The sequence below is a fragment of the Callithrix jacchus genome, chromosome 14 (genome assembly GCF_049354715.1).
Source record: "Callithrix jacchus isolate 240 chromosome 14, calJac240_pri, whole genome shotgun sequence".
NCBI classification, from domain to species: domain Eukaryota; kingdom Metazoa; phylum Chordata; class Mammalia; order Primates; family Cebidae; genus Callithrix; species Callithrix jacchus.
In genome coordinates, this window is record NC_133515.1 from 58732975 (window position 1) to 58744495 (window position 11521).

Below are 11521 nucleotides of genomic sequence, written 5' to 3' on the forward strand. Positions count from 1 at the left end.
CACATTGCAAGTGAGACACAGGTCTCTGCTAAAATCAAACCTTCCTCTCCAGTTCCTTTGGGGGCAGCTTAGTTTAATTCAGTGTTGGTTCTTTGTATATTTTTTCTTCAGGTCAATAATAAAAATGAAGCTAAAAACACCCTCTTACAGTGAGAAGAGCCCAAATATAGTTTTCCTGATAGGGCTGGAGCTTTTTATTCTTCTCAATCTCTTTAAGGAGTAGCTTAGAATTAAACAATACCACTGTATCAGTAAACTAGCTTGCTTCTTAAAAAATTCTCGGCTGGGCATGGTGGCTCATGCCTGTAATCCTAGTACTTTGGGAGGCCAAGGTGGGTGGATCACCTAAAATCAGAAGTTTGAGACCAGCCTGGCCAACATGGTGAAACCCTGTCTCTACTGAAAATAAAAAAATTAGCTGGGTGTGGTGGTGTACGCCTGTAATCCCAGCTACTTGGGAGGCTGAGGCAGGAGAATTGCTTGAACCTGTGAGGCAGAGGTTGCAGTGAGCCAAGATCACGCCACTGCACTCCTGCCTGGGTGACAAGGTGAGAAGCCAACTCAAAAAAAAAAGAAAAAACAAGAAAAAGTCAAGGTCTCTGCTTCAAGAACACATACCTATGGCTGAAATTAAGAAATTATATGGCGAAATATTATTTTGAATTAAAGACTTTTTTAGTTATACAAATTCTCTCTTTATGTAAAAGTATAGCATACTCTAATTTTGGACAGACTGTTGCAAGTAATGTGTACAATAATAAAGACTTTCCATATGCAAATGAGAAATAAACACTTTAAGCAAAATGAAATAGGTCTAGGAGGATAGGGAAGAGTTAGAGCTATGTGCCATTCAAATGTCGGTGTGAGTTGGCCTAAGTCTAAAACCAGAGGTGGGCTGCAAGCAAACATAGAATCTAATACCCAGGAACTAAACTGGGTTAGAACCAGGAAGAAGAGCTCACAGAAGGGTGAATTTAGAAGGAAGAGTAGGAAACCAGACTGGATAAAAATCCAGGGAGTGTTTGAGAATCTAGGTCATAAGAGGTCATTGAGCAGCTTCTCTCACCATTGAGACTTGACCTAAGCCAATGTGTCCATTCAGGGATTGTCCATTTCTTCTAGTAAAAATATTTTCAGAGATTAGAGTTAGGAAGAAGTCATGCTTCCTCTTCTACAACATTGTTACTATGATTTATTCTAATGAAAACTAGTCTCAGACCTAAATTTTCTACACACACCAGCATGTATTAACAGATAGGCCAAAAGAAAGCAGCTTTTATTTTATTATGCAGCAATTACAGACTACTATTGTTATTATTTAATTTCCCTCTTCAGTACAAACACTGAGTTCCTATAAACTCAGTGAAGTCCACAGCCCTGTCTTGGCACTCTAACAAACACCTTGCATGGAAGATTCACTTGGAAGACAAAGCAACTGTGTTCTCACAGAAGACAAGCTAAACTTCCAATCACTTCAAGTGAAAGAACCTGTATTAGGAAGGGTTACATGAGCATAAACAAATTCTAGACCTTGGTGCTACTTAAAAGGCTGCTAGTCTGGACGTAGTGGGTCACGCCTGTAATCCCAGCACTTTGGGAGGCCAAAATGGGTGGATCACTTGAGGTCATGAGATCCAGACCAGCCTGGCCAACACAGTGAAACCCCATCTCTACTAAAAATACAAAAATTAGCTGGATGTGGTGGCATGTGCCTATAGTCCCAGCTACTCAGGAGGCTGAAGCACAAGAATTGCTTGAACCCAGGAGGTAGAGGTTGCAGTGAGCCGAGATCATGCCACTGGACTCCAGCCTGGGTGACAGAGCAAGACTCCATCTCAAAAAAAGAAAAAAAAAAGGCTACTAGGCATCTGGCAATATAACTTGAATACTGCTCATTTCACTATGAAAAAATGCAACATTCCTTATGGTGCATGTTGAGAAAGTGAGATATCTAAAGTTCTACACCAGCCTTCTTTGGAGGGTGGCCAACTGACTAAGGTCCTTAGATGTCTAGTTATTCACCCCTTCCTCAGATGTAGACTCCTGATCTGAGTGTTAAAAATGTTAAATAATTGTCCCTAAGGCGTGGATTAATTTACACACATACACCTCAAAATAGCATTTTTACTAGCGAATTCCAGACAAAAATCTCAGACACCTTTAGCTAATAATGTTGGAACCTAATTTTATACCTGAAAGTATTTTTTTTCCTCCTAGGTGTGGGAGTAAGATTGATTTTGAAAACAGTTACCATTACTCAGAAATAGATAAAATGTAATATGCCTTACTATTAGTCAAGGAGCTGAAATCCTACTCAAAGTAATTTAAGCAAAGAGCAACATTTAGTGGTTCATGTTCCTGGGGAGAATAGGGAAGGCCCTGATGGTAGCTGTTCTGAAGCCAGGGACTCAAGGATATTGAAAGGTCTTCTCATTCTCTTTGTCTTTCTCTGTTCTGCTTTGTGTGTATATTCTCACAGGTCTGTTTCCCTGGGTTTTGGGCTCATTCCCTTCTGTTTCTGCTAGGTCTTTTCATGAGGCATGCAAGCCCCTCTGGCTTCACTTCTTCTAGCTCTGCGAGCCCAGAGCCAAAGGGCCCCTCAAATATCTGCTAGGTAAGGACTTGGATTTTCTCAACTTGTGTCACCTTCCCTAATAATAATATATGGATAATTCCTCTGGTCAGGAAGTTGAGGTTTGGTCTAAATCTGGGTTGCTGGCTTTATGTTTGGTGGGTTGGGGAGGACTGTTATGAGAAGAAGGGATAAGGTGCTTGCTTTGGAAGCATATATACTAAAATTGGAACAGGCTGGGTGTGGTGGCTCATGCCTGTAATCCCAGCACTTTGGGAGGTTGAAGTGGGTGGATCACCTGAGGGTCAGGAGTTCAAGACCAGCCTGGACAACATGGTGAAAACTAAATTTTTCTACTAAATCTATTTTTAGTAGAAATGCTGTCTCTACTGAAAATACAAAACTTAGCTGGGCGTGGTGGCACGTGCCTGTGATCACAGCTACTCGGGAGACTGAGACTGAGAATTGCTTGAACCTGGGAGGCAGAGGTTGCAGTGAGATGCGATTGCACCACTGCACTCCAGCCTGGGTGACAAAGTGAGACCTTGTCTCAAAATAATAATAATAAAATAGGAACAATGCAGAGAAGATTAGCAAGGCCCTTGCACGAGGATGTCATGAAAATTTACATACAAAGCATTCCATATATTTTATCTGAAGTGTTCTGATCATGTACACACACAAAAACATAACTATGTCAGATGATGGTTCATTACTTAATTGTGGTGATTATTCCACAATGCACACATGTATCAAAACATCGAGTTGTACACCTTAAATATATACAATTCTAACTTGTCAATTATACCTCAATAAAGCAGCAGCAGAAGGGGTGTTACCAAACTGCCTAAAACTGTAGTTGCCACAGCCCCCTCTGCCCTTCCTTTTCTCTCTTTCCTGCCTTTCTATACTTGGAATCTTTAGCTTATGTGCGTTAAATTGGATATTATGAAAAACAAGAAATATTGAAGCTTTCTATGCATTAAGATTTGGTAGTATACAACTTGGATCCACTTTATATTTTTTGGTAAATGGAACCGTGTAGAATAGCTGGCATAAGAATTTTCTGGATTTTTTTTCTCAAGTGATACTACTAAAATGGAAACCTGAAGATTTTTATAAGCAAATCCAGGCTAACATTGATTCAAAAAAAGCCACCAATATGCTGTAGCAGTAGAAATGCTGTCTCCATCTCAACCAAATTCAGTTTGCAACCAAACTGAATTTCCTTAATTATAATCGAGTGAATTTGGGACTAGGAAAAACAGCTTGTTTAATCATCACCTATAGGTAAGAAGCTCAGAGATTTTCTGGGTGAATGATGCCCCTGATAAATATATCTCTGTCTGCGGACAGTAAAATGACTCAACAAATGCCATATGTAGTGTTTAGCTCTCGAGGAGACCTGTGGCCTAGTTGGAACACATCCTGTATGCTGTGCCTACTGGAGGGTAGCATGAACAGATTGCTGGGAATAGCTCACTCCACATAGTGTCTGTCAGACGTAAAGTGCCAGGTCAAGTAGTGACCACATGCTATGTGGACACCGTGATTTTTCCACTTCCCTCCGTTACTAAAAATCTTTGAAGAGGCTGGACGCAGTGGCTCATGCCTGTAATCCCAGCAGTTTGGGAGGCTGAGGTGGACGGATCACTTGAGATCAGGAATTTGAGACTAGCCTGGCCAACATGGTAAAACCTTGTCTCTCCTAAAAATACAAAATTAGCTAGGCGTGGTGTCAGGTGCCTCTAATCCCAGCTACTTAGGAGGCTGAGGCAGAAGAATCGCTTTGAACCCAGCGGGTGGAGGTGGCAGGGAGCTGAGATGGCGCCACTTCACTACAGCCTAGGCGACTGGAACAGTGTGCTATAAAGTCAAAATTCTACTATGGCCTAGCTGAGCACTAAGAATTGCACTTAGAGAACTGAAAGTATATACTGTTGAGTGTGTGTGAGTGATATACTAGGACCTTGCGACTCAAAGTATGGTCTGGGACCAGCAGAATCAGTATCACCTGGGAGCTTGTTAAAAATGCAAGTTATCTGGCCCCACCTCAGACCCACTGAATCAGAAATTCTGGGAGCTCGGCCAGAAATCTGTGTCCTACAAGCCCTCCAGGTGCTCCCAGTTTATGCTCCCAGTTTGAGAGGCACCATTCTAATTAGTTACAAGCACTCTCTTGATGGCTTGTAGAAATGCCCGAGCAAGGGACTTGAGTGTGTAGGAGTACATGATGTACAGGTTTCTCTTACAGCAATAAACCAACTTAGTAGACCACCACTGTTGCAATAACTTCTTCACCCAAATGTCAAACCGAGATGTTAGCTGGGTTGAAACAGCCTCATTTTCCTTATCACTTTTTTTTTTTTTTTTTTGAGACAGGGTCTCACTGTCACCCAGGCTGGAGTGCAGTGGTGTGATCTCAACTCACTGCAGCCTCAACTTGCAAGCCTCAAGGGATCCTCCTGCCTCAGTCCCTCAAGTAGATGAGACTGCAGGAGTGCGCCACCATGCCTGGCTAATTTTTTGTTTTTGTGGAGACAGGGTTTGGCCATGTTGCCCAGACTGGTCAAACTCCAAGCCTCAAGCAATCCTTCTGCCTCAGCCTCTCAAATTGCTGGGATTACAGGTGTGAGCCACCATGCCCAGCTCTTTATTATTTATATATTAATTAAAGACTAAGTTGTAGGAGGGTAGTTTTTGAACCAGTTATCTATTAGCACCAATAAATATTTATTAAATGTATGTTATTATCAATATTTTGTTCTAGGAGCAACAAAATCTAGACAAAGTGACGTAAAAGATGATTGTTGTTTAGCACGTGGTTAAGGAGAAAATATAAACTTGAAAAATTAAGTGGCAATATCAGATAATAACACAAAACCCATTCCTAGGCATTATGTGACTAATTATAAAATAAGAAGAAAATTCACTGAAAAGGAAGAGATTCCTGGATTGAATAGGTCTGCAAAGACATCACTCAAGGTTTCTTCACTGGGCATTTGCTTAGGAATTACCTGCTCCAGGAAGGGCCCTGGGGGTGTGCTGGAGAGAATGTGGAACGTGAACTAGGCTTCTGGAAAAGGCAATTCAAATGGCAGGAACGTTAACGTTAAAGGTATCATATGAAAAATTTACACAGCAATTCTGGTTGCTCCATCCTTGCATATCTCCAAGGAAACCTGGACCTATGATTGTCCATTGGCAAACCCAGGATATTTGGCCCTTGGGAGGTTCTTTATGCTAACATTGATGATTTTGTTGTAAGCACCTAGAGCAATGAACCACATCTTACTAGCTTGTCAGGATTGCTTTGCACCAACACCAAGACTGAGGATGCATGCCAGGTTTCATTATCCGGGTCATGACTTTCAGTTGCCATGGATGGTCATGTAGCAGAATGGACCTATGTGACCAGACTTCCATAAAAGCCTTGGGCTCTGAGACTTGCATTGGGTAGAGAGATTCTGCTGGAAGGAAAGCATGTCTTGTGTGGCTCTGGTTGGAAAAAACTTGAAAACCTGTATTTGATCTCCTGGATTTTATCCAATGCCTATCTTCTTTCTGCAACTTCTGCTGTGTACTTTTTGCTGTAATAAGCCTTACCCATGAATATAAACTGATATTGAGCCTTTTGAGTCTTTCTAAAAAATCACCAAACTAGGGGTGGTTATGAAACCCCTGAAATATGGCCTCTGACAAGATGCAAAATACATATGAATTTTTGAGTAGAAACAATAAATATTAAAATCTGATGGGAAAAGCAATTGTTGATTGCTGAATCTTGATAAAGAATATGTAGGTATTCATTGTAGTAGTGTTATTTTTTTTTGAGACATGGTTTTGTTGCAGTTACCCAGGCTGGAGTGCAGTGACACAATGATGGCTCACTGCAGCCTCAACCTTCTGGGCTCAAGCAGTCCTCCAACTTCAGCCTCCCAAGTACCTGGGACTATAGGTGTATGCTCCATACCCAGCTAATTTTTATATTTTTTCATACAGACAGTCTCCTTATGTTGTCCAGGCTGGTCTTAAACACCTGAGCTCAAGTGATCTTCCTGCCTCAGCCTCCCAAAGTTCTGGGATTACAGTTGTGAACCACTGAACCTTGCCTCATTGTCCTATTCTTCAAAGTTTCCTACAAGTTTAAAATTTTTCAAAATATAAATTTATGGAAAAATGAGTAGTATTAGGCAAAGAATATTCAAGAAATGTTAGCAGTTGCAAAGTCAGTTATCATATGTGTGCATGGAGATATATGTGTATAGAATTATAGAATAATAGTTTTACATTTAACTGTTAAGTCTGTCTATCTTTTCCTGTGTTTGCTTGGATGTGTGTTTTTCATTCTTTTTTTGACCATGTACTCCCACCTCAGGCAGATGAGGGGCCCTGAGTCCCTGGGCTGGAAGTGGGCCTGAGGCTGTGGTGAATGGAGCCAAGAGAATAATTACTGGGTCAGTTTCCTATGGAGTTTCTGGGTCAGTAGTGCGAAGACCAATAGTCCAGGGTCAGGATGCCAAATTCAGACAAGGCAATAAAGAGAGAAAGCTCTAATTCAACGTTGATCGTTCTGACAGAGAAGGCAATGCAAAGAGAGTTCAAACAGTCAGACAAACCAGGAATGATTCCTGAGAAAAAAATGCACACAACGGCAATTTCCTTTTTTAACTAGATCCTGCCACAGCCAAAGTGACATATCCTAAAGCGAGTGATGCAGCTGGGGAGTGGGCCATTGTATTCTCAGAGTTCTCTCTCAGCCTGAGATTGACTAATACTCACTTATATTTTCTTCTTTTTTATTATTTTAGATTTTTACATTTAATTCTTTTAATGCACTTTCTGCTTGTGTATTACATTTAATTCTTTAATATCTAGTTAGAAAACTGCATTTATATATGGGTAAGATTGGTTTATACTGTGCTAGCTTCCTCAGTTTTATTAATAAGATATGTATAATGGTCAAGAACATGAATTCTAGGCTGGCTTCAGTGGCTCATGCCTGTAATCCCAGCACTTGGGTAGGCCAAGGCAGGCAGATCACCTAAGTCAGAAGTTCAAGACCAGCCTGGCCAACATGGTGAAACCCCATCTCCGCTAAAAATACAAAAATTAGCTGGGCATGGTGGTGTATGCCTGTAATCCCAGCTACTTTGGAGAATGAAGCAGGAGAATCACTTGAACCCAGGAGGCAGAGGTTGCAGTGAGCCAATATTACACCACTGCACTCCAGCCTGGGCGACAAAGTGAGACCTTGTCTCCGAAAAATGATAATAATAATAATTATTATTAATTAATTAAATAAAATAGGAACAATGCAGAGAAGATTAGCCAGGCCCTTGCACAAGGATGTCATGAAAATGTGCAAAGTATTTCATATATTTCATCAGAAGTGTTTTCATCATGTATAGACACAAAAACATAACAATGTCAGGTGATGGTTCATTAGCTTAATTGTGATGATTATTTCACAATGCCCACATGTATCAAAACATCCAGTTGTAAACCTTAAATATATACAATTCTAATTTGTCAGTTGTACCTCAATAAAGCAGCATCAGTAGGGGTGTTACCAAACTGCCTAAAACTGTAGTTGCCACAGCCCCCTCTGCCCTTCCTTTTCTCTCTTTCCTGCCTTTCTATACTTGGAATCTTTAGCTTATGTGCGTTAAATTGGATATTATGAAAAATAAGAACTATCGAAGCTTTCTATTCATTAAGATTTGGTAGTACACAAACTTGGATCCACTTTATATTTTTTGGTAGATGGAACTGTGTAGAATAGCTGGCATAAGAATTTTCTGGATTTTTTTCCTCAAGTGATACTACTAAAATGGAAACCTGAAGATTTTTATAAGCAAATCCAGGCTAATACTGATTCAAAAAAAAGCCACCAATATGCTGTAGCAGTGAATACTGCAACCAAACTGAATTTCCTTAATTGTAATTGGGTGAATTTGGGACTAGGAAAAACAGCTTGTTTATTTAATCATCACCTATAGGTAAGAAGCTCAGAGATTTTCCAGGTGAATGATGCCCCTGATAAATATATCTCTGTCTGCGGACAGTAAAATGACTCAACAAATGCCATATGTAGTGTTTAGCTCTCGAGGAGACCTGTGGCCTAGTTGGAACACATCCTGTATGCTGTGCCTACTGGAGGGTAGCATGAACAGATTGCTGGGAATAACTCACTCCACATAGTGTCTGTCAGATGTAAAGTGCCAGGTCAAGTAGTGACCACATGCTATGTGGAAACCGTGATTTTTCCACTTCCCTCCGTTACTAAAAATCTTTGAAGAGGCTGGACGCAGTGGCTCATGCCTGTAATCCCAGCAGTTTGGGAGGCTGAGGTGGATGGATCACTTGAGATCAGGAGTTTGAGACTAGCCTGGGCAACATAGCGAAACCTTGTCTCTCCTAAAAATACAAAAATTAGCGGGGCGTGGTGTTGGTGGCTCTAATCCCAGCTATTCAGGAGGCTGAGGCAGGTTTGAACCCCGAAGGCGAGGTTACAACAAGCTGAGATTGTGCCACTGCACTCCAGCCTAAGCAACAGAGGGAGACTCTTTCTCAAAAAAAAAAAAAAATTAATTATAGAGTCAGACTGCTTGGGTCCAAATATTGGCTCTAGCACCTAATAAATAATTAGCTGCATTAACCTCTTCATACCTCACCCTTTTTTTCTATGAAATGCAAATGCAGAGAAAATACTACCTGCCTCCAGCTATTGGAATATTACTAGCAATGAATATACTTGATGCCAGATCTTTTTTTTTGGAGGGAAGGAGGAAGGGATGGAGGAAGGAAGGGAGGGAGGAAGGGAGGGAGCGAGGGAGGGAAGGGAAGGAAGAAATTCAAGCAATGAGAGAGACATTGCCGACCTGGATCTAGAGGTTTACAAGTTGATTTCTTTTTTTGAGAGAAGGAAAGAAAAAAAATGAGTAAAGGAGAGAAAGAAAGAGGAAGAGAGAGTGGGAGGGTGAACGGAAATATTGCTTTATTCTGAAAAAAAATGGGTATTAATAATGGCCAATCAATGTGTCATTTAAACCTGTGAGTAGGTGTGATGTGGTATTGACAAGAATGTATATTTTATGTATTTGAAGTGGAGAGCTCTATAAATATTTATTAAGTTTACTTGTTCCGGATCTGAGTTCAAGTCCTTGATATCCTTATTAATTTTTTGTCTCATTGAATCTAAGTTTCTATGTATCTGGATGTTAGGATCGTTAGCTCTTGTTGTTGCATTGATCCTTTTACCACTATATCTTTGTTGCTTTAAAATCTATTTTATCCGCTACGAGAATTGCAACTCCTGCTTTTTATTTATTTATTTATTTATTTATTTATTTATTTATTTATTTATTTATTTATTTTTGCTCTCCATTTGGTTGGTAAATCTTTCTCCATTCCTTTGTTTTGAGTCTGTGTATCCTTGCATGTGAAACAGGTCTGGATGTAACATGCCGTTGGGTTTTGGCTGTGTCTTTTGATTGGGGGATTTAGTCGATTTAAATTTAGGGTTACTGCCATTTGATGTTAACTGGCTGTTTGATCCATTCGTTGATGAAAATTCTTCTTTATGTTCGTGCTCTTTACTTTTTGGTATATTTTTAGTAAGGCTAATACTGGTTGTTTCTTTCTGTGTGTAATGCCTCTTTCAGAAGCTCTTGTAAAGCAGGCCTGGTGGTAATAAAATCTCTGAGTACTTGCTTGTTCATAAAAGATTTTATTTTTCCTTCAGTTGTGAAGCTTAGTTTGGCTGGATATGAAATTCTGGGATGAAGGTTCTGTTCTTTGAGGATGTTGAATATCGGCCCCCACTTTCTTCTGGCTTGTAGAGTTTCTGCTGAGAGATCTGCTGTGAGTCTGATAGGCTTGCCTTTGTGGGTAAGCTGACCTTTCTCTCTGGCTGCCCTTAGTATTTTCTCCTTCGTTTCAACCCTGGTGAATCTAACGATTATGTGCCTTGGGGTTGCTCTTCTTGAGGAATATCTTTGTGGTGTTCTCTGTCTTACCTGGGGTTGAATATTGACCTGCTTTGCTAGTTCAGGAAAATTTTCCTGAATAATATCCTGAAGGGTATTTTCCAGCTTGGATTCATTCTCTCCGTCGCATTCAGGTACACCTATCAAACATAAATTTGGTCTTTTCACATAGTCCCACATTTCTTGGAGACTTTGCTCATTCCTTTTTATCCTTTTATCTCTAATCTTGTCTTCTTGTTTTCTTTCATTAAGTTGGACTTTGACCTCTGTTATCCTTTCTTCTGCTTGAACAATTCGAGTGTTTAAACCTGTGCATACTTCTCAGAGTTCCTGTATTGTATTCTTCAGTTCCATTAATTCACTTATATTCCTCTCTAAGTTGTCTATTCTCAATAGGATTTCGTCAAACCTTTTTTCAAAGTTCCTAGTTTCTTTACGTTGGGCTACAACATGTTCTTTTAACTCACAGAAGTTTCTTATTATCCATTCCCTGAAGAGTGATTCTGTCATTGGGATGCGCTCGTTCTCTGTCAAGCCTTGTTCCATTGTTGATGTGAAACTGTGATCATCTTTAGAGGGAGAGGCGTTCTGATTTTGAGTATTCTCAGCCTTTTTACGCTGGTTTCTTCCCGTCATTGTAAATTTATCCTCCTGTCGTCTTTGAAATTACCAACTTTCAGATTAGGTCTCTTGAGTGGACGTCCAAGTTGTTAGTTCCCAGGGCCAGAACGGCGGCGTTAAGACTGATGGTACTTTTCTGCCCAGGATTCTCCTGTCTGGCTTCCTTCTTGTGTCCGTAATGGGCGACTCCGCCTTCCCCGGGCTCCAAACCTTGGTCAGAAGGGGAACCAGTCCCGTTTACTCTGCACTGAGAGCTGCCACGCTGAGGTGCCGTCACAGCCCCTGCGCCGGTCTCAGGAGTCGTGCTGGGGACCCGTGTGGGTCCTCCAAACCTCGG

General features: G+C 40.7%; 2 non-coding genes across 2 annotated transcripts; both read left to right on the plus strand.

The window, feature by feature from the left end:
- The first annotated feature begins 3117 nt into the window (after positions 1-3117).
- Positions 3118-3223, plus strand: LOC118147554 (U6 spliceosomal RNA). Its single transcript, XR_004734005.1, has one exon. It is a non-coding gene; the product is annotated as a U6 spliceosomal RNA (small nuclear RNA).
- A 4629-nt stretch (positions 3224-7852) lies between these two features.
- LOC118147535 (U6 spliceosomal RNA) lies at positions 7853-7956 on the plus strand. Its single transcript, XR_004733988.1, has one exon. It is a non-coding gene; the product is annotated as a U6 spliceosomal RNA (small nuclear RNA).
- Positions 7957-11521: the final 3565 nt, after the last annotated feature.